This window comes from Phalacrocorax aristotelis, chromosome 1 (assembly GCF_949628215.1).
Source record: "Phalacrocorax aristotelis chromosome 1, bGulAri2.1, whole genome shotgun sequence".
Taxonomy (NCBI): Eukaryota; Metazoa; Chordata; class Aves; order Suliformes; family Phalacrocoracidae; genus Phalacrocorax; species Phalacrocorax aristotelis.
This window is the reverse complement of record NC_134276.1, coordinates 41,019,000-41,038,141: the sequence shown is the minus strand read 5'-3', so window position 1 is coordinate 41,038,141 and position 19,142 is coordinate 41,019,000.

The window sequence follows — 19,142 nt, the reverse complement described above, 5'->3', positions numbered from 1 at the left end:
AGCCCTGCTTTCCTGGGGATGGCCGAACACCTGCCTGCCCATGGGAAGTAGTGAATGAATTCCTTGTTTTGCTTTGCTTCTGCACACGGCTTTTGCTTTGCCTATTAAACTGTCTTTATCTCAACCCATGAATTATCTCACTTTTATTCTTCCGATTCTCTCCCCCATCCCACCAGGGGGGAGTGAGCGAGTGGATGCGTGGTGCTCAGCTGCTGACTGGGGCTAAACCACAACAACCTTTTCCCACCAATCAATTAGAGCTCTCAGAATCATTAATTACTCTGATTTCAGCTTCTAGGACTGCTCTGAATTAAACAATCATTGAATCAGAAACAGATCAGAGACCCAAATCCATGTCTCTCTCTTCTGAGATGAAGATACTAGCCTTTGCTCAATATAAGTGTTGTACTACTAGCTCACTGTTGCTTTAGTCCTGCTTTTGGTGCACGGTTATTCAATTCTCATAGTGTTTGCATTCCAACGTATATGATTTCATTGTCTTGGTTGGAAGGAATGTTGCACCTTTCCCCACTGTAGAAAGGATAGAACTGAAACTTCTAAATATTTGAGCAAGGTGGGAGGAAGAAAGAAAATAGAGTAAAACTAATAATCTCCTAACCTATACATTAAGAAGGGAACATAAGAAAGCCCAAAACAAAATAACAGAAAACAACACAGGATATAAGACAATAAAATGCTATAAAGAAAATAAAATTTAATTTTAAAAAATATCAATTGTTAAAAATATCCAGGCACAATTATGTACCAAGTCTCACATACTTATGTTAATACAAGAATGGCTTATAGTAGGTGAGATTCAGTTACTTAGTCATTGGCATCTAGTCCATCTATTGGCTCTTTTAGGTTATCCAAGCCATCCCCATGAGTCTGGCAGCTCTGACACAGGATCGACAGGAGACCTCCAACTTTCTGACATGGCAGGTGGAAGCAAAATGTTATATCCATTTTATCTCAGATTACATTAAATGTCTATTTTTAAGCAACTGAATTCCACCCAGAAAGACAATAGAAGAGAATCATACAAGCAATTCATCATGTTAAGCACCAATAACCAAAATTTGTCACTTACAACAGAAGAGTTTAAGAAAAAACTATGCAACTAAAGAAAAAGGTTGAGCAGTTATTAAAAAAGAAGAATCTTTCAAGAAGTTGAAGTAATGTCTAAATAAATATACTAGAAATTTTGGGAGATGACAATGCAACACAGTAACTCAGAGTTCGAGGAACAGCTTGCTAAGGTTATAAAAATAATACTAAATCTTTTTTCAAGGACATAGAATATGATGAGCCAATAGGTAACCAAAGTAAAAAGAGGAGTTCTCATAGTATATTAGGGCACAGTTAGAAAGGCTAAATGCATTTTTTGCATCTGTGCCTACCCTGCAGAAAACGGAGGAGTTTCCCATGCTGTAAGTCTTTTGAGGATTGTGCTTCACAGTCTGTTGCAAACTGATATTTCTGTAGAGCTTACAGAGCAACAGAATTAAGAGTAGTAAATCATGCTAGAAACCTAAGAAAATCAAGGAAAATATAGGTGAGCTACCAGCTGTACAATATAACCTGTTTTAAATCACCTGTGGTAGCAGATAATAGGGAAGTGGAAGAAAAGACTCAATTTTTACAAATTCAAGGGAGCATTCAGGGAACAACAGGACACTAAACTAAATATTTACAAAAAGAAAGTTTGTGCAAATTAGTCTGAAAATAATCAGTTAGTGGATAATATCAAGGTTCACTAAAGGAGTCAGTAAGCAAAAGATATTGAAATAATTTCCTTTGCTTTTCAAAAGACATTCAGTAATTAAAGAATCACAGAATGGTAGGGGTTGGAAGGGGCCTCTGGAGATCATCTTGTCCAACCCGCCCTGCTTGAGCAGGGTCACCCAGAGCAGGGGGCACAGGAACACGTCCAGGTAGGTTTTGAATGTCACCAGAGAAGGAGACTCCACAACCTCCCTGGGCAGCCTGTGCCACTGCTCTGGCAACCTCACAAGAAAGAAGTTTTTTTCTCATACTGAGGTGGAACTTCCTGTGTTCCAACTTGTGCCCATTGCCCCTTGTCCTGTCATTGGGCACCACTGAAAAGAGCCTAGTCCCATCGCCCTGACACCCACCCTTTAGATATTTATAGGTATTTATGACCCCCCCCCCCCCCGACTTTTATCAACAGAGGCTCTCAAAGAGCCTCATAGTAAAAACACAACAAAATGAAGGAACTGCAGTAAGAGGCAAGTTTCTAACATGGAGAAGTACTTATTTAAAAAGAAGGAAAACAGAACAGGAACAAAATGTCATTTCTGTCAGGGAGAGAGAGTTCAGCAGTAGAATTCCCACAGGAACCCATGGTCTGTGCTATTCAACATGCTTATAAGTGATTTTTAAAAGGTATTAAGAATGATATAATAAAGTTTGTTGAACTTACTAAGCTATTAAAAGTTATAATGACAAAAAATGACTGAAAAAACCTGCAAAATCACAATATTTTCTGAATGTTTGGGGGAATAAAATTGGAGATGAAACAACGAAAATAGGTATAGTGAGATATAAGTGACAAAAAAAAAATCATATTTCAAACACCATGGTGGGTTCTGGGATAATATCGCAAAGAAAGATCATTCAATTATAATAGTTTCTTCCTTATGTGAAACCATCTGTTCAGTGCTTTTGAAGGGTGGAATCCAAAATCAAATAGAATATTAGGAATTATTAGGAAAAATAATGAGAGAAATAAAGCAACAGAACAAAAAATACCCCACAATAACCAGAAAAGGAATATATTGCTGAATAAGCCCACAGTACACTAATAAATTCAACAATATATGAAGTTCTTATCCTACCATCTATGAAAGTATAAACGAGGAAAATTTATAAAGAGTACATTCCAGTAAATATGACTTTACCTTCACTAGCAGAATGACAAAGGCTTTGTAGTGCCCCAGCCCTTCAAGATCTCAGGTCTTGTTTCAGCTTGGCTTTATCTTAGTTGGTTTTAGTTTGCTGTAACTGTTGCCTACTGGTCAAGTGACGATTGCCTGACATGCTGCAGCTCTGAGTACTGCATATAGTAAAGGCCTGTCAACCCAAGGTAGTGACAGTAGTCCTTTGTGTCAGCTGAGGCATGGGAACATGCTGTGCAACTTTCAAGCTCTAGACTGGCATACATAAAAAGGAACTAAACTGTTGTAAGAAAACATACAAATAAATAAGTGCCTGTGAAAAAGAAGACAGAGAAGGACTCCCACTTGCCAATATTATACTCTTCCTGGGAAAAGAATACAGGGTGATGATAACTGGTATCTTTTCTCTTGAAGGAGACTAAAAGTCTCAGCCATAGGATCCACAGGAACATTGGAAAGGTGACAATTAAGACCAGAGGAAAGGGTTGGTTGTAGGCAAGCATTTTTATATAATGATATTTATTAGTGAAGCTTTTTTTCTGAATTAATTGGGTAATTGGGATTATTAGACTGTTAAAACATTAATTTAACTAACATTAAGTTCTGAGCTCCATACATATGCTGTGTTCGCTTTTGCCACTAAGGACATTTTGGGTATAACAACAAGGACAAGAGAGAGACCTAGACAATCAATAGCTTCCTAATGAAGAATTGTTAAACAGAGTGGGCTCTTCTCATGGAAGAAGAATGAGCAAGAGACAATATAGTGGAACTTTACAAAACAAGGACTGGTATTGAAAGTGAAGACCTATTATGTCTTCCCTTTCTTAATACTGGGAAGATAAGTCATCAAATAAAAAACATAGGTGTCAATTTAAAAAGAAACAGTCATGTACTAAGGTAGTAAGATATATTGCTACGTGATGCTACAGATGCTCAAAGTTCATTTAGTTTCAAGAACAGACAAACTTAAGAAAGAAAAATTCTCTAGGGATTTAAAGAGAAATATACTATGTCTTCTACAGGAAGTCCAAAGCTACAAATTTTTGCAGACTAGAAGTATGCTCTGGGGAATACTGATGCTGCATTTTCTCTTTGAGTACTCCTCCTTAGACTTCTGCTGGAAAGCAGAGACTCTTTGACATGTTTGATCTGACTGTTGTCAGTGAATCTATAAAATTATATAACTCAGCATAATAATACCACTTAACTTGTGGTTTATTTCCCTCTTTCTGCATATTTGAGAGTAAGGAAATCCACATACACTGGAAATAGTTGTAATATTGTAATACTGAGTACAAAGGAATGGCTTATTATTTTGTTGGATAGGCTAATCTTACCTCTTAATTTAGATCTGAACACAATTTACTGATGCTTATGAAAAGAACAGAATCAGTTTTTCCTTAGAGAATATGTATTAATTAAAAAGCTTCATATAGAAAATCATAGAATCATAGACTTATTAAGGTTGGAAAAGACCTTCAGGATCATCAAGTCCAACTGTCGACCCAACACTGCCATGTCTCATAAACCATGCCCTGAATTGCAAAGTACATGTTTTTTGAACAACTCCAGGAATGGCGACTCCACCACCCCTCTGGGCAGCCTGTTCCAATGCCTGACCAATCCTTCAGTGAAGAAATTTTTCCTAATATCCAGTCTAAACCTCCCCTGATGCAGCTTGAAGCCGTTTCCTCTCATTGTATCACTAGTAACTTGGGAGAAGAAATTAATGCATGTATAATGCACTGCTGTCTTTGCTGCTGATAAATATACATGTTCAATGTAAAAGACATGAGAAGGCTTAGCGATATATCAGATTTTAAGCTTATTTCTAATAAATTTTCAGTATTTCTACAAAGTTCTGAGCGGGGAATTTGCATTACCACATTTACTAAAATACTTCTCAATAACTAAGGACACTTCTGGGATAATACCATGATCACCCTAATGTTGCACAGAAATTATATTAAGTTTAAACATAAATTTGATGTACTTATTTTTCACTCAGAAGATTTAAATCAGCAGAAGAATACTCAAGTTTCATAATAATGTTTCAGATATGAAATTTAATAAAAAGAAGAAATATTTTCTTCCTTTATTCCCAACACCCATCAGAAATGATTCAGAATTTCAGCTGGGGTTATCTAATCCAATATGCCATGTGTGGGAAGGGATAAGGTATGTGATCACCAGCCATCTTTTATAAAATTATGGAAATTAGTACTATCAGAGAACATATGGGACTATTAATATACGAGTTTGGGTTTAATTGCAAAGAAAACATGGCAACAAATCTATGTAGGAAGTGTAAGTTTCAGGAGTGTTAACTCTAATTATGAGAAAGACTGTCTCAAAGGGCCTGCTGTTTACATGATATAACTAACTTCAGCTCTTACATCTAGAAGATAAGATTGCCTTTACAGAGGTGTTACGGCCTGTCTTATGGGACAGTTTGGACAAATTTAGCTGAGTGCAAAGATACTGTACAAGTAGGATGCATATAATTTAAAAGTATAAAGTGATTATTCATTATTCCACAAAAAAGATAGCTGCGATTTAATGAGATATTAAGGCTGAGCATTACTGTGACCACCACTCCTTATAATACACCAGAAGAGTCTCTGCTGTCCAGGAAGGTATCGGTTAGGAGGGGCAGGGACTGCATGGGTCCTGGGTGCTGCTGATCTGCCAGGTCACACCAGCTCTATTATCACTGGTAACACTGATGGCTTGACTATAAGATCCTGTAATTACTGTTTGTGCTGAGTAGCTTGTTTTCCTTTAAGATTTTATAACTTTCCATGTTGGCAATTCCTCTCTTGAATCATTGATGTAGTAGGAACCCCAATTCCATCTGCAATTTTTACCTTCTTAATTTTTTTAACTGACTTATTGGCAGTTTTTGTCAGCAGTCCAAACCAGAGCTATGCAACTGCATCATATCACAGCTGTCCTTGTAGGCAGTTACACCCTTGAGACAGACAATGGCTTATAGTGAGGGTTAGAGAGAAGAGGTTACAGAGAAAATAACTAAAAGAAGTGCTCTGTTGGAACAAAGGGGAAGATATTCTGAGAAAGCTTGCTGCCTTTTTTTTTAAATTAAATGAAATATTGATATAAAACTCTTCACATTTATACATATAGAGAGACAATCCCCAGGGTAATAGTACTAAGAGAAATTATACGTTGTAAGATGAAAACCTCATGTGATTCTTCTAGAACATAAACACCACATTCACCTTCTCAACCTAACTATTGCTTTTAAACTAAAGGCTAACTGTCCTATGAAACCCATAAAGTCTCTGTAAAGAAATGAAGAGCTGTCGTTGGTGGGTGTATTTCCCTACCTAAATAATCCTACAAACAGTACCATCTGCCCTAACCTATGCATCTAAAAGTCAAACATGCTGAAGGATTAATCATATCACACTCCAGTTATACCCAACAAAGAGAATGAAGTACCTGCATGACATAGTTATCTGACCTCTCCCAGACTGAAAAAGAGCACACCCCAGTCATGTTCTCTTCTGATGGAAATGAAGAAGGCCAAAGCAGAGAATGTATGAAACTAGGTTTCATACTGACCTGGATTCAGGTCACGGTCAAAGCCTTTATTTATCAGAAGTGTGGGAATTGCTGATGGGTCTTACAATCTCCATAGAGCCTTTGCTGACTGGAAAGACAGAGACTTAGATACCTTGGTTATAAACTAAACTGGGTTGGAATAAATCTGAGCCTTATTTGCTTCACTTAGGAAGCAGTGTAAACTAAACATTTTTAATAGGGGTAGCATGCTCACATCCAATCTGTAATGCTCTTTAACTAATCCACCATATAGGGTCATTCAAAGAGTTTTCCAAATGTCCCTGCCCAGAGAAAGACAGATCACATAGTAGATCTGGGTCTGAAAAAAACCCATCTTGCTGGTACTGCACAAAAAAGTAACAAAGTCACCACACCTCTCATCTATGTTGATTATGCTGTGTCCATCAGAAAGTAAAATAAATAATTAATCAAATTTAATAACATGCTTATTTTAGTTCCTTTAATGTAAAAGAATGCTCAACGCTGGTAATAATAGAAATAATTCTTCATATTCTTCTTGCAGATACTTTCAAGATATTGTTTTTTTCTAAGAATAGTATTTTTTTAGACTTTTGCAAGTAGATACATTTTAAGTATTATTTCAGGCACTGCAGCACAGAGGTTAGAATATTCTAACATTGATGTTATTTTTATATCTGACTAGTACATGCCCAAAGTAGGTCCACTGAAATCAATGCACATGAATCATTGAAAAATTAAAGAAAACTAATCTGTGTCTGACTTCTCTAAATGCGTTGGGATGTAAAATTTTGTTTGTATGTAATTCCATTACATTTTTATTGTTTATTATGCTATTAATTTTTAAAGCTATTACTAAAACATTATTAAAGAATATTTTATTTTATTTTATTATATTTTATTTTGTTTATCTTTCTTATTCAGGAACTTAAATCTACACCTGTCACAGTGTGAGGAATATAAAGTCAGAGAGATCTGCTATGCTTGGTCAGTAAATATTAAGGCAAAATTTCAAACCAAAAGTAATACATTTCAATGCAAAAGTAATCAGTTGTATTTTTTAAATTTATTTCCAGAGATTAAACTAATTGGACTATATTAATCCTTGCTATAACTTCAGTGATCTTTTGTGTTTCAGAACACATGAATTTAGCTGTCATGATGTATGACATGTAGGTATCAGCACAGAAGAGAGATGTTGCAAGATCACCTAACTAGTACTGCCCATATCCTGTGATGTGGTACATGTCTGCATCTTTACTCCATCACTGTCATGACTACTTCAGCATTACAAAAACACACTTAAATGAAATTGCTTGCTGGTAGTACTGAACGGTTTATTTTTTTCTAATTTTTTCTTTTTTTTTTTCTTTTATATTTTTTTTCTGATTTCAAATAGCTTAAGCAAATTACTAAAATACATGTATTACTTAATATCTTTGTTACTATCTAGTTATCAGAAAATCTGATGTGCAGCATTTTGGATGGACAAAAGTATGATTGAGGGTATATTTAGAGCTGATTGGATAAAATTTTCTGACAATACTTTCTCATCCTGAAATGATAAATATAAAAGGATATGTTGATTCATTCTCAGTTTTTCTTTCAGACCAGTGATCCCTCAGCTCTCTGGACTTTGCTCCCCTGTGGTTGCCTTCTCCCATATTTGGAGAACTGTCTACAGCTCTCCTGTAACCCCCTCACAAACCCTGTTACACAGATTTCTTTGATGTTGTAAGACAAAGCAGACAGCACTGATGGACAGCTACCTTTAAAAATGGTTTAAAAAGAGATAGAAAGAGTAATTCCTTTATCTGCCTATCTGTCTGTCAATCTCTATCTAAATAACTGATTTTTAAATTTCTTTTTTTTCCTTCTTTCCAAAATATAAGAATTATTTTATGGGAAGAAATTTTAAATTTTCACTCTACTTTATGCTATAAAATGAATTTTTCAGTAATAAATATCCAGCATGAACAATTTCTTTAGGAATAAGGAAAAAGGAATAATACATTTCAAGACGACTGTTGAAAAGCAGAAACAAATAGGGATATTTTTGGAGGGTTTCATTTGGAATGAAGAATGTAATGAACTGCTCCAGCTTGCTTAATAAATCACAAATATTTCATGAGAAAAAGAGACACAGAAGAGAAAGAAACTTATTAGGATGTTGATAAATAAATATATGACGATAATTATGGTTCTGATTTTCAAAGAAAAATATGGCTGTAAGAAAATTTTCTGAAGGGACATTTCTAGGAGTCTATAGTCTAGTCTCTATATTTCTCTATTTTTTTTTAAGATGAACTGAGGGCAACATTTGAGATTTTGAAAACTGTAAGAAACAGAAAATATACAAAAAGTATTGAGTTTAACATGCTTAACCTTTTTGGCATTAGAGAAACAGAAATCTCTGTTTGTCTAAATGATCTAAAATGGTCTACGGGGAGACAGTTTGTGACTTTTTTTAAGCATTTGGCTACAATTTTCCTTGCCTCTTGGGAACTGTTAGAAGCCTCATGTTCAGAGCTGATTAAACTGAAATTGATGGGCAATGAAAGAAGTGAAATTCCCTAGGGATCTTTGTCCACAGATCATGAAAGCCCTAGCCATTAAACAACATTTAAAAGGAACCTTCTATGTGAAGATTACTAAATAAGTGCAACAAAAGGCAATTCTATAATCTGAAATGAAATATCCTAAAATAAATATTTCAATTTGCTTTTGTTGATAAATGTTATTATTTCTTAAAAACCTTTTATGAGACATTATTCCTATGAAAAATTGCAATAAATTCCATGTATAAAAATGTGAAGCCTCATTTGAAAATTAATGAATTAAGCAGAAAAGGAAAAATATTTTAAAAGTTTTATTAATGTTATGTTTTCTCATGTTAGGCAAATTAAGTAAGTAGGTAAGTAAATAAATAAATAAATAAAGGTAATTGACTAGGAAAAACATATGAGTATAATAAATGAAAATGAAGAAAATTGGCATCATTTAGTATAATTTTTCCAAGCTTCAGCTGTACAGTAGTATTGAAATTAGCTCAGTAGGATATTTCAATCTAAATCCTATGAAACATGTTTGTTCTTGGGTACACATTTGGGCTAATTTTACATGTTCTTTGAATCAATAGCATTCTGTTATAAAACAGTTATTTTGAGGAAATGGTTAGGCATAGGGCATGGATCTTGAAAGTGATGGATCATTGAACCTTTACAGTTTAATAACACCTCAGAAGAAGATTCATAGAACTTTGTGAACTTATGCAAGTCCTTGGTGTGTTTCTCTGATTTGCATCTCTCAGGAGACTATGGTTATTACTAGACCTTGTAACACACTGTTCCTCTGCAAACAGCAAGTGGGAAAGAGGAGCCTGAAGCTGCTTAAGACTGTTTTAATGAGTGAAGCCTCCTTGAACTGACTTTCAGAAGAGACATTAATTGCAGAAAGGTCTCATAATAATTATAGTATCTTGAAACATGTACGTTATCTTGGCTATAAAATGGGGCCTACACAATCAAATTATTACAGGCACAATATTAAACTGCCTCCTTTTTGTGGTTTGCTCTCACTATTAGCATGTTCTCATTAGCCAAGTTAAAGTATTTCATTTCTGCAGATTTTATAGTAGATTGGTTTTACATTGTACTTCAGTGGCTACAGGGCTAATAACACATCTCCTCAAAACGTGCAGTGAAGCAGCAGTGCTTTAAGTACCCCATGCATGCATTCCTGCGTTTTGAGAATATCCTAAAATCAAACAGACATCTAAAGATATAATAAAAATTCAGGGCTTCCCATTCAACAAATTAAAACTTACATAGTATTAGATGTGTTCTTCATGCTTCTTTTTGTGTGTGTGTCCTCAAGAGAAAGGCATAAAATTGTGTTTTAACTGATAGATTGGCATAAGTGAATGGGTGATATGGGTAGTCTGTAGTAGCACAGGACTGTCATGATCTTCGTAAGCAAAAAACTCGTGTTGCGCTGAGGACTCATCATGGTAACGTCCAGGATAACACACAGGAGATTTATGGCCAGGTCAGACCACTACTGAAAATTTATCCTGGTTATTTCTGTGTGCGAACCAGACAGGTTGAAAATACTTTTTTCTTTTTTCCCCAGAACACCTGCCATACATAAAAAGCAATTTAAAATATCTTTTTCTCCCCAGAAGGTAGTAGTGAAAGCAGAACAAGATTTTAGCTAAGTGAAAATGTGAAACAATTCAGCCAATTTTACCATCAACTGCAATTTATGCCATTGCTTTTCTGTGCATTTTCAACTAAAGGTAGCTGCTTATGCTACGCTGAGTTCCACTCTTTCCCAGCTGTATATCACTTATGCTTAATTGTTCTGCCCCTATCAGAATATTTAAAGGGTCCAGAAGATATTGAAGATAGCTTTTCCCCTCATGTTAGGTCTCAAAAATCAGTTTTTCTGTTAACACAAATAAAGTTTGCTTATAAAAATTTCTTCTACTGTAGCAGAGAGTTGCAAAACTACACTAATAAGAAATTTCATACATTATTTGATATTGTCATATGTTGCTGTACGCTTCTATGGGAGAACTTATCTTGGGCTGCACATCTCCGGGACACAGGGCTCTACCCAGCCTGGGGACAGTGATGCACAGACATCAATATGATGGATACAAAATGTCCGTTTATTTAGCTGCGTCACACGCTTATATAGCTCTTGCGCTTCCTGTTCCTGCCACTCCTATGGGGAGGAGCCTATCTTTCCGTTACATCCCATGATCTTCTGGTCGCCGATCCCTGTCTATTCCCCTACAGTCATAATTTCTTTAAAGGCTAATTTAATGCAAAATTTCAGAGAAAAACAATTACCCTTTAAATCAGTTCTAAATTACAATATAACAAAATTTGGAAAAAAATACTGTAAGGATGACTTAGTAATTTTTTCAATCTCCTCTATATCATGAGTCAAAGGTTTTGATTTACAGACTTATATAAACAAAAATGAATCTGCTAAAAATGGTCACAGAATCACAGAATCACAGAATGACAGAGTGGTAGGGGTTGGAAGGGACCTCTGGAGATCATCTTGTCTAACCATCCTGCTTCAGCAGGGACACCTAGAACAGGATGCACAGGAACGCATTCAGCAGGTTTTGAATGTCTCCAGAGAAGGAGACCCCACAACCCCCCTGGGCAGCCTGTTCCGCTGCTCTGGCACCCTCACAGGAAAGAAAATTTTTCTCACATTGAGGTGGAACTTCCTGTGTTCCAACTTGTTCCCATTGCCTCTTGTCCTGTCATTGGGCATCTTTGAAGAGTCCAGTCCCATCCTCTTGACACCCACCCTTTAGATATGTATAAGTGTTGATAAGGTCCCCCCTCAGTCTTCTCCAGGCTGAACAAACCCAAGTCTCTCAGCCTTTCCTCATAAGAGAGATCCTCCAGTACCCTCATCATCTTTGTAGCTCTCGGCTGGACTTGCTCAAGGAGTTCCTTGTCCTTCTTAAACCGGGGTGCACAAAACTGGACACAGTACTCCGGATATAGTCTCCCTAGGGTAGAGTAGAGGGGGTGGATAACCTCCTTCGACTACTTTTAATGGCACCCCAGGATACCATTGGCCTTCTTGGCCACAAGGGCACAGTGCTAGCTCAGGGTCAGCTTGTTGTCCACCAGCACTCCCAGGTCCTTCTCAACAGAGCCGCTTTCCAGTAGTTCAGCCCCCAGCCTGTACCGGTGCATGGGGTTGTTCCTCCCCAGGGGCAGGACCTTGCACTTGCTCTTGTTGAATTTCATGAGGTTCCCCTCAGCCCAGCTCTCCAGCCTGTCCAGGTCTCGCTGGATGGCAGCACAGCCTTCTGGTGTATCAGCCACTCCTCCCAGCTTGGTGTCATCAGCAAACTTGCTGAGGTTAGACTCTATGCTTAATGTCATCTACTATTAATTACCATTTCTGCTTAAACAAAGTTATTTATTTTCAGTTCTTGTCTTACAAACTACTGAATAAAATGGCCATCTGTTTTTACTACTAGAATATAATACATAACTTCAAAGATTTTATTTCTTCTGAGTTAATTTTGGATGTGATGGAACTAAGAAAAAAAATATTTCAGTTCAATTGTAGGTATTGTGTTTAGCTGACACTCTTTTCAAACTGAGAAAGCCATTACTACTATTAGAGCTCCTTTCACTTCTCTTGAACTACAGGTTCTAACAACAGCTGTTCACCTATAAGGCTCACAGTATATCACTTTTATAACTCCAGTGGTATCAGGGATCTTTGTATCAATATTTGACATACATACCATTGACTTAATCATATCCCTGTTTCAATGAGGTGCCAAAATTTTCCTCCAGCCTACTCTCTGAAACTATCATAAAGCCCAAATATATATGGTACAACTTATCAAGCTCTTGTTGTCAGTTGGTTTGGTTTTTTTCAAGCTAAGAACTAATGGATGACGATCGGGGGAGAGACTGACATGTAGAAACCATCATGGTAGGCATCTTCTCTTATTATGTAGTCAGGAAAGGAAGGTAGAATAAGTCACCTCCGGACAACTGGAAAAAAAATCCCATGCCCGCACTCCCTGGTTATCATGGGGAAGTTTCTGTTGGAAGGGTGGTACTACAGCTACAAGCAATCCAGCAGATTTTTTGTGTGTTTAAGGGAATTTCTTCACATAGGTGACAAATAACTAGAGGAAGCTGTCTGTTGAACCTGGTGCTTAATGTTAAGGAAGAATTGGCCAAAGCTGTGAAAGTGATGGTAGCCTTGGCTGTAACAAACAGGAGGCTGTGAAGTTTAAGGTCTTGAGAGAGGGGAATAAGATGAGGAGCAGTGCCACACCCCAGAATCGGGGAGCAGAGTTTGTTTCTGATTTCTGTTTTGAAGGGCGAAGTGGCCCAGAGAGAATTAATAAGTAAAATATTCTCAAAGTACAAAAATAACCATTCCAACATGCAGAAAATTAAGTGTGAGTAGCAGGAAGCTGTTAACACTGAACAACAAAATCCTTACTGAGCAAAAAAATAAAGTACATAAAAAGCTGAAGAAGGGATGGGGTACCCAACAGGAGTATAGTATAGACACATTGCCCAAGTTTGCAGGAATGGATCTAGGAAAGTCCATTCAGCAGTAGAGATGAATTGTTGTGAACTGACTATAACTCCCATTTCCCACCTCCCCTGCTCCACTTGACGGGGGTAGGAGGTAGAACAGTCAGGAATGAAGGAGTGAAGTTGAGCTGGGATGAAGTGGGAGAAGTGTTTTTAGTTTTTGTCTTTGCTTCTCACCATCCCACTCTATTTTTGATTGACAATAAATTAATTATTTTCATCTAGTCTGTTTTACTCATGGCAGTATTTAGAAACTGATCTTCCTGTCTTTCTCTCTACCACATCCTATTTTCTCCCCCCGTCCTGTTGAGAAGGGAGAGTGAGGGAGTGGCTGCCTAGGGTTTGGCAGCCAACCAAAGTAAACCCATCACAGAAATGTCTAAAGACGCTGAGCGAGCTGGTCAATGTAATTCTGAGGTCAGCCTCTATCAATTTTGCCATGGTGATCATGGTGATCAGGGGAAATTTCTAGTAACCTGAAAATCAAACATAGCCTCCATTTTCAAGGAAGGCAAAATAACTTGGAGACTAACATGCTCTACTACTTGACTGTCCTCATGATGAGAAAGTTTTTGGTTATAACCACTCTGAACTTGTCTTGTTTAAACTTATGCCCCCTGTCTTTTTTCCTCCCACCATGCACTCCTGTGAAGACCTTGGCTCCTTCTTCTTAGTAACCTCCACCTAAGTACTGGGGGGTTGCTGTTTTGTGCTCCCAAAGCCATCTCTTTTTCAGACTCACCAAGCCCCATTTCTTCATTCTCATAGGACAAGTTCTCCAAACCTCAGCCATCTCAGTGGCTGACCTTGCTCCAGTTTGCTGAGATCTTTTTTAAACTGGGGCTGGGTGAAGCATTCCAGATGTAATAAATGCAAGGTGATAGCCACTCCTCTCAGTCTACTGGCTCTGCTTTTGTTGATGTCGCACATAAAACTACTGTCTTTCTGTTGACCCGTATTAATTTTGCTGTCCACCAGGGCCCCCAAGTCCTTATTGCAGAGCTGCTCCCTTGCTGGTCAGTCCCAGCCAATATCTTTGCAAGGGTTGATTCCTTACCAGATGCAGGACTTCATATTTGTCATAGTTTAATTTCATAAGGTTCCTGTTGGCCCATTCCTCCAGGAAGTCTAGGTCTTTCTGAGTGACAGATGGATCAATTTCAATACCCACTTCCCCAGTTTAGTGTCATCTGCAAACTTCATGATAGGGCACTCCCTTGTTTTTCATTGATGAAGATAGTGAGTAGAACATATCCCAGGATATAGCCCCATACTACTCCATTTGTTACTGTCCTCCAAGTACAGAATGCAAGCTGCTAAACACTACTACTAGCTGAGCTTTTTCCACCCATATACTTGTCCATCCATCCAAACTATGATTTCCTACCTTGGATAAAAAGAATGCTGTGGGAGGCAGTTTCAAGAGCCTTGCTAAAGTCAAAGTAAATGTCATCCACTCTTCTCCCCTTCTTCACAGGCCCAGGCTTTTCATCACAGGATGCAGTCAGGTTGGCCAGGCATGATTCACTTTGGTAAATCCATGTTGTTTTCAATCACATTCTTCTTTTTCATGTGCCCAGAAATGCATTCTAAGAGATCTCAGTCAATGATTTACCTAGGGATCAGTGAGGCTGATTAGCCTGCAGTCCCCTAGGTTGACTTTTTGGTCTTTCATGATAATGGGTGCAACATTTGCTTTTGTACAGTTGTTAGGGGCTTTCCCCAGTCCCCACAACTTTTCAAAAATGTCCTTACAAGGACATTAGACATTTTTCCCAGCATGCTCGGATGCAGACTGTCAGGTTGCATGGACTTTAGTGAGGTGAGTTCTCTCAAATAATCCTTGACCATCCACTGCTGTTGATTCTCTTCCCTGAACCTTTTCTCTAAGTGCAGAGGCCTGGGAGACCTTGCTTGTGAAAACTGATGCAACTGAAAAGGCACTAAGAAGACAGACAGACTTTTACTTAGTGTGAATAGTAAAAGGGCAAGCAGCAGTTAATGTGTGTTATGACAAGTTCTAGCTAGGTATTAGGGAACATTGTATACCATGAAGGCAGTCTAACAGAGAGGCAGTGGATGTGCCATTCTTGGAAACATTCAAATCTTAATTTCCTAAGGACCTGAGCAATATGATCTGCTTTGGTTGGACCAGATGACATCCCCTTCAGCCTCAATAATTCTATGATTTGTGGAGGTGAAAGTGAACCAAGCCATTCCTGTCTCTCAGCTTTTGCTGAGGCCAGCCACTTGGAGTATGTGCTTCTCTTTTGTGCTTACATTTCTAGAGACACAAACCCTTAGAAAGGGACAGCAAATTTATGAGGCAGGTCTCCTTTCCTTTCCTTATGTTAAGAACCAGCTAACTGTGCTGTAGTGGTTATATGCTGACAGAACTGCCATTCAGGAACTTGCTATCAGGTGAAAAAGTGCAGCTTTAGGGCTCTCATTTCTGTGTAGATAATTCAATGGGAGTTTTGAGAGAAAGCACAGAAATGGTTCTTATATACCAGTCAGATGTAAAAGTGGTTTTTATACACAAGGCAAATGTAACCATGTTAGAGACTGAACTCTAGCAGAGGATACACATTAAGAAATTCACATCTATCCATGCATAGATCCACATTATGTAGTGCATTAGATCATTCCAAAGGCCTTACCAACATCATTTTAGAACAAACTATTTTACCTTAAAGACAGAAAAAGTGTACCATTCCTGTCTCCTGGATTGTTAATTCAGAAATCAAGCTGGTACTTGTTCAAAGTCGGCCAAATATTTACGATGACCCTTACCAGAATGTGGATACATAATGTGGATTAGATTCCTGTTCAGTCTCCTGAGAATATGTTCATTGTCATAAGATATTGTTTGGACATACATGTTTTATGGATTTGAAAACACAAATTCTTTGCAAATAAAAGGTTTAAACGATGCAGCAATAATACAGAAAATGATTTATTATAGTTACAAGCCAAAAGTTATGCATTATAGTTCAAGAAAATATTTCTTTTTATTTAGTGTACATTACAATGCTGAGTGAACTCATGTCTGAACTTAGAGACAATCTAGAATCAGTTCATGTAAACTCTATTGGCTGGATTGCTGCTGCTAATGATCTGTAAAAGGAAAGTCAATTTACCCCTTGATAGAGATTACTGTACCAAATGTAGCAAAAAGCTATGTGAAATGTGAAACATTTGCTGTTCAATGGGGAAAGATACTATTAGTGTGTCCAGTTTTTTTTTTTTAAGGCAAGGAAAATAGGTCTGTCTTCTTCAGTTAATTTTTAAATCACAGACACACTAAAAATAACTTGTAGGGGTTTTTTGCTGCTGTTTACTAATGCAAATATTTTTATATATGAACATGTTATATATATAATTTCACAGTTCCTTTCAGCTGTATTTACCACCCCTTAGATCAATTAACTATTTAAAATATGAAAAATTCTAGCTTCTACGGTTGGAACACTGTCAGGCCAAATAATTTTTAAAGTACCATTGATATTCCCACACACCTTGATTAGTCTGCTTTATATTTGTAACTTTTCTTCATATCTGCTAAGCATACTGTGATTCTTAGCACTAGCCAGTCTGGAATTTCTCACTGAAGTTAATTAATGAAAAATATATTCCATGTTTCTCTTTTTCCTTTTTTTTTTTTTTTTAACATTATCTGCACAGAGATTTAATTTTTTTTTGTTCTTTGTTATGAAGAAATCTTGTATTGGCCAGAGTTGTGAGGCAGATGAGCTCACAATATTTTCTTCCAGAGATGACCATAAAATATACTGACAGATTTTTGAATGTCTAAAGTTAATTTTTGTTTAAACACAAAGAAAAGCTAATTTTTTATAATAAATAAACTCAGAATGAGAGGGTAAAAATAGAGATTGTTTGGAAGGAGTTTCTTCTCTAGCTCATCATGCCAGTCTTGGCAGGATAGGCCACTTTCTTCAGTCTTTGTCTCAGCCCAGTAATCCTTAATGCCTTCCTGGGTTGCGGTAAACTCCACACAGTTACTCTGGAGTGTGTAAAAAAAAAAAAAAAAGTTTATTTTTATATCATTTTTTCCTCTCCTTCTCTCTCTCTCTCCATTGTTTCTGTGTTTTGACTGTGGGTTACTGTCTCAATATTTCCCCCTTTCATTATTGTCTCATTTTCTCCTTCCCCATCTTGAACTTCAGAACCTTTTTACAGCTCTGCACACTCATTTATTCTGAAGTGAGGTTCAGTTTCCTTGTGTAGAACGCAACAGCCAAGGTAAACCTTCTTCTCCATCTTACTCTCTGCTGCTGAGCCAAATTTTTATAGAATGCAACATACATTTCACAATAAACTGTCAGGAAATAAATAAATTTTTTACTGTCTAATACATCTGTAATTTCTGGAATTTGGACTTCTTATTTGATATGCTTATGGTGGAGTGGAAAATGCTTTTCTTCAGGTAGACAATGAGGTAATGACAGAGTCACTACTGTATTATTTAATGAAACAGCTAAAAGATATATAAAATTCTCCATGACACCTGAGCTGGAAATTTTATTTAATGGAGAGAGTGACACATGGACTCCTTGACACAAAAGAGCAAACTTCCTACCAGGACACGCAGCGTTGAGGACCAGTATCTACTTGTGTCCCTGGTGGCTTTCAAGAGTTGGCTGGACAGGGTGCTAGGCCATCTTGTCTAGACTGCTCTCTTCCTAGAAAGGTTGAACTAGATCATCCCTGAGGTCCCTTCCAAACTGTGATTCTGTGATTCAGCAAACCCTCAAGGGTGAGAAGAGGGAAAAGCAGCCCCACAGATGCAGCTTTCTGCAGAAAAGCAAGGGTCCAGAGTGGGAAAGGCTCTTTGACCCATTTTCATCCACCGTGGTGGAAACCAATTGTTTGCTGTGTCCAGGTGACATGGCTGGTGCAGTTCCTCATTGAGAACTACAAGGAATTCTTTGGGAAGAAGGTGACTGGGCTTGCTGGTGCACCAGCTGAGGAGCTGCCAGCACTGGGGGCAGGATCAGAAATTGCAGAGGTATGTCAGGTCCACAGACAGTGTGACAACAAAAACCTCCCACCTCAGAAAGTGGAACTGATGCTGCAGGAACAATCAAGGTCATCCACCAGTCTGCAACTCCGCAAAAATGTGGGGTAAGGCTGATGCACATTGGCCATCATAATCTGTGCAATGATCCCACCAGACCTGGCTTGGCTGGGCTGAGCAAACCCATCCAAGGGATCTGCCTTGAAGAGCTAAAGTAGCATTTTGGCAAGCCACCACTTTCTGCTCCAGCTAGGCCCTTGCCACCTGGTAACTTCTACATGTCCATTGTAGGTGCCTGCAGTCGTTGTGGAAAGTGAACACCTGAAGAGCTTGGCTGGGGAAAGAAGGTAATATTAGTTAGCTTTGATTAAGAGAAGAATTGATTCAACTTTATCATGGCTTTACCTGTCTAACAATATTATTGAATGGAAAGATTTCCAGGCTTCTCATGGGAAAAAGAAAGCCAGAGAAACAAAGCGAAAACTGAGCTGGGAAGAGGGGAGTGAAGGCCAA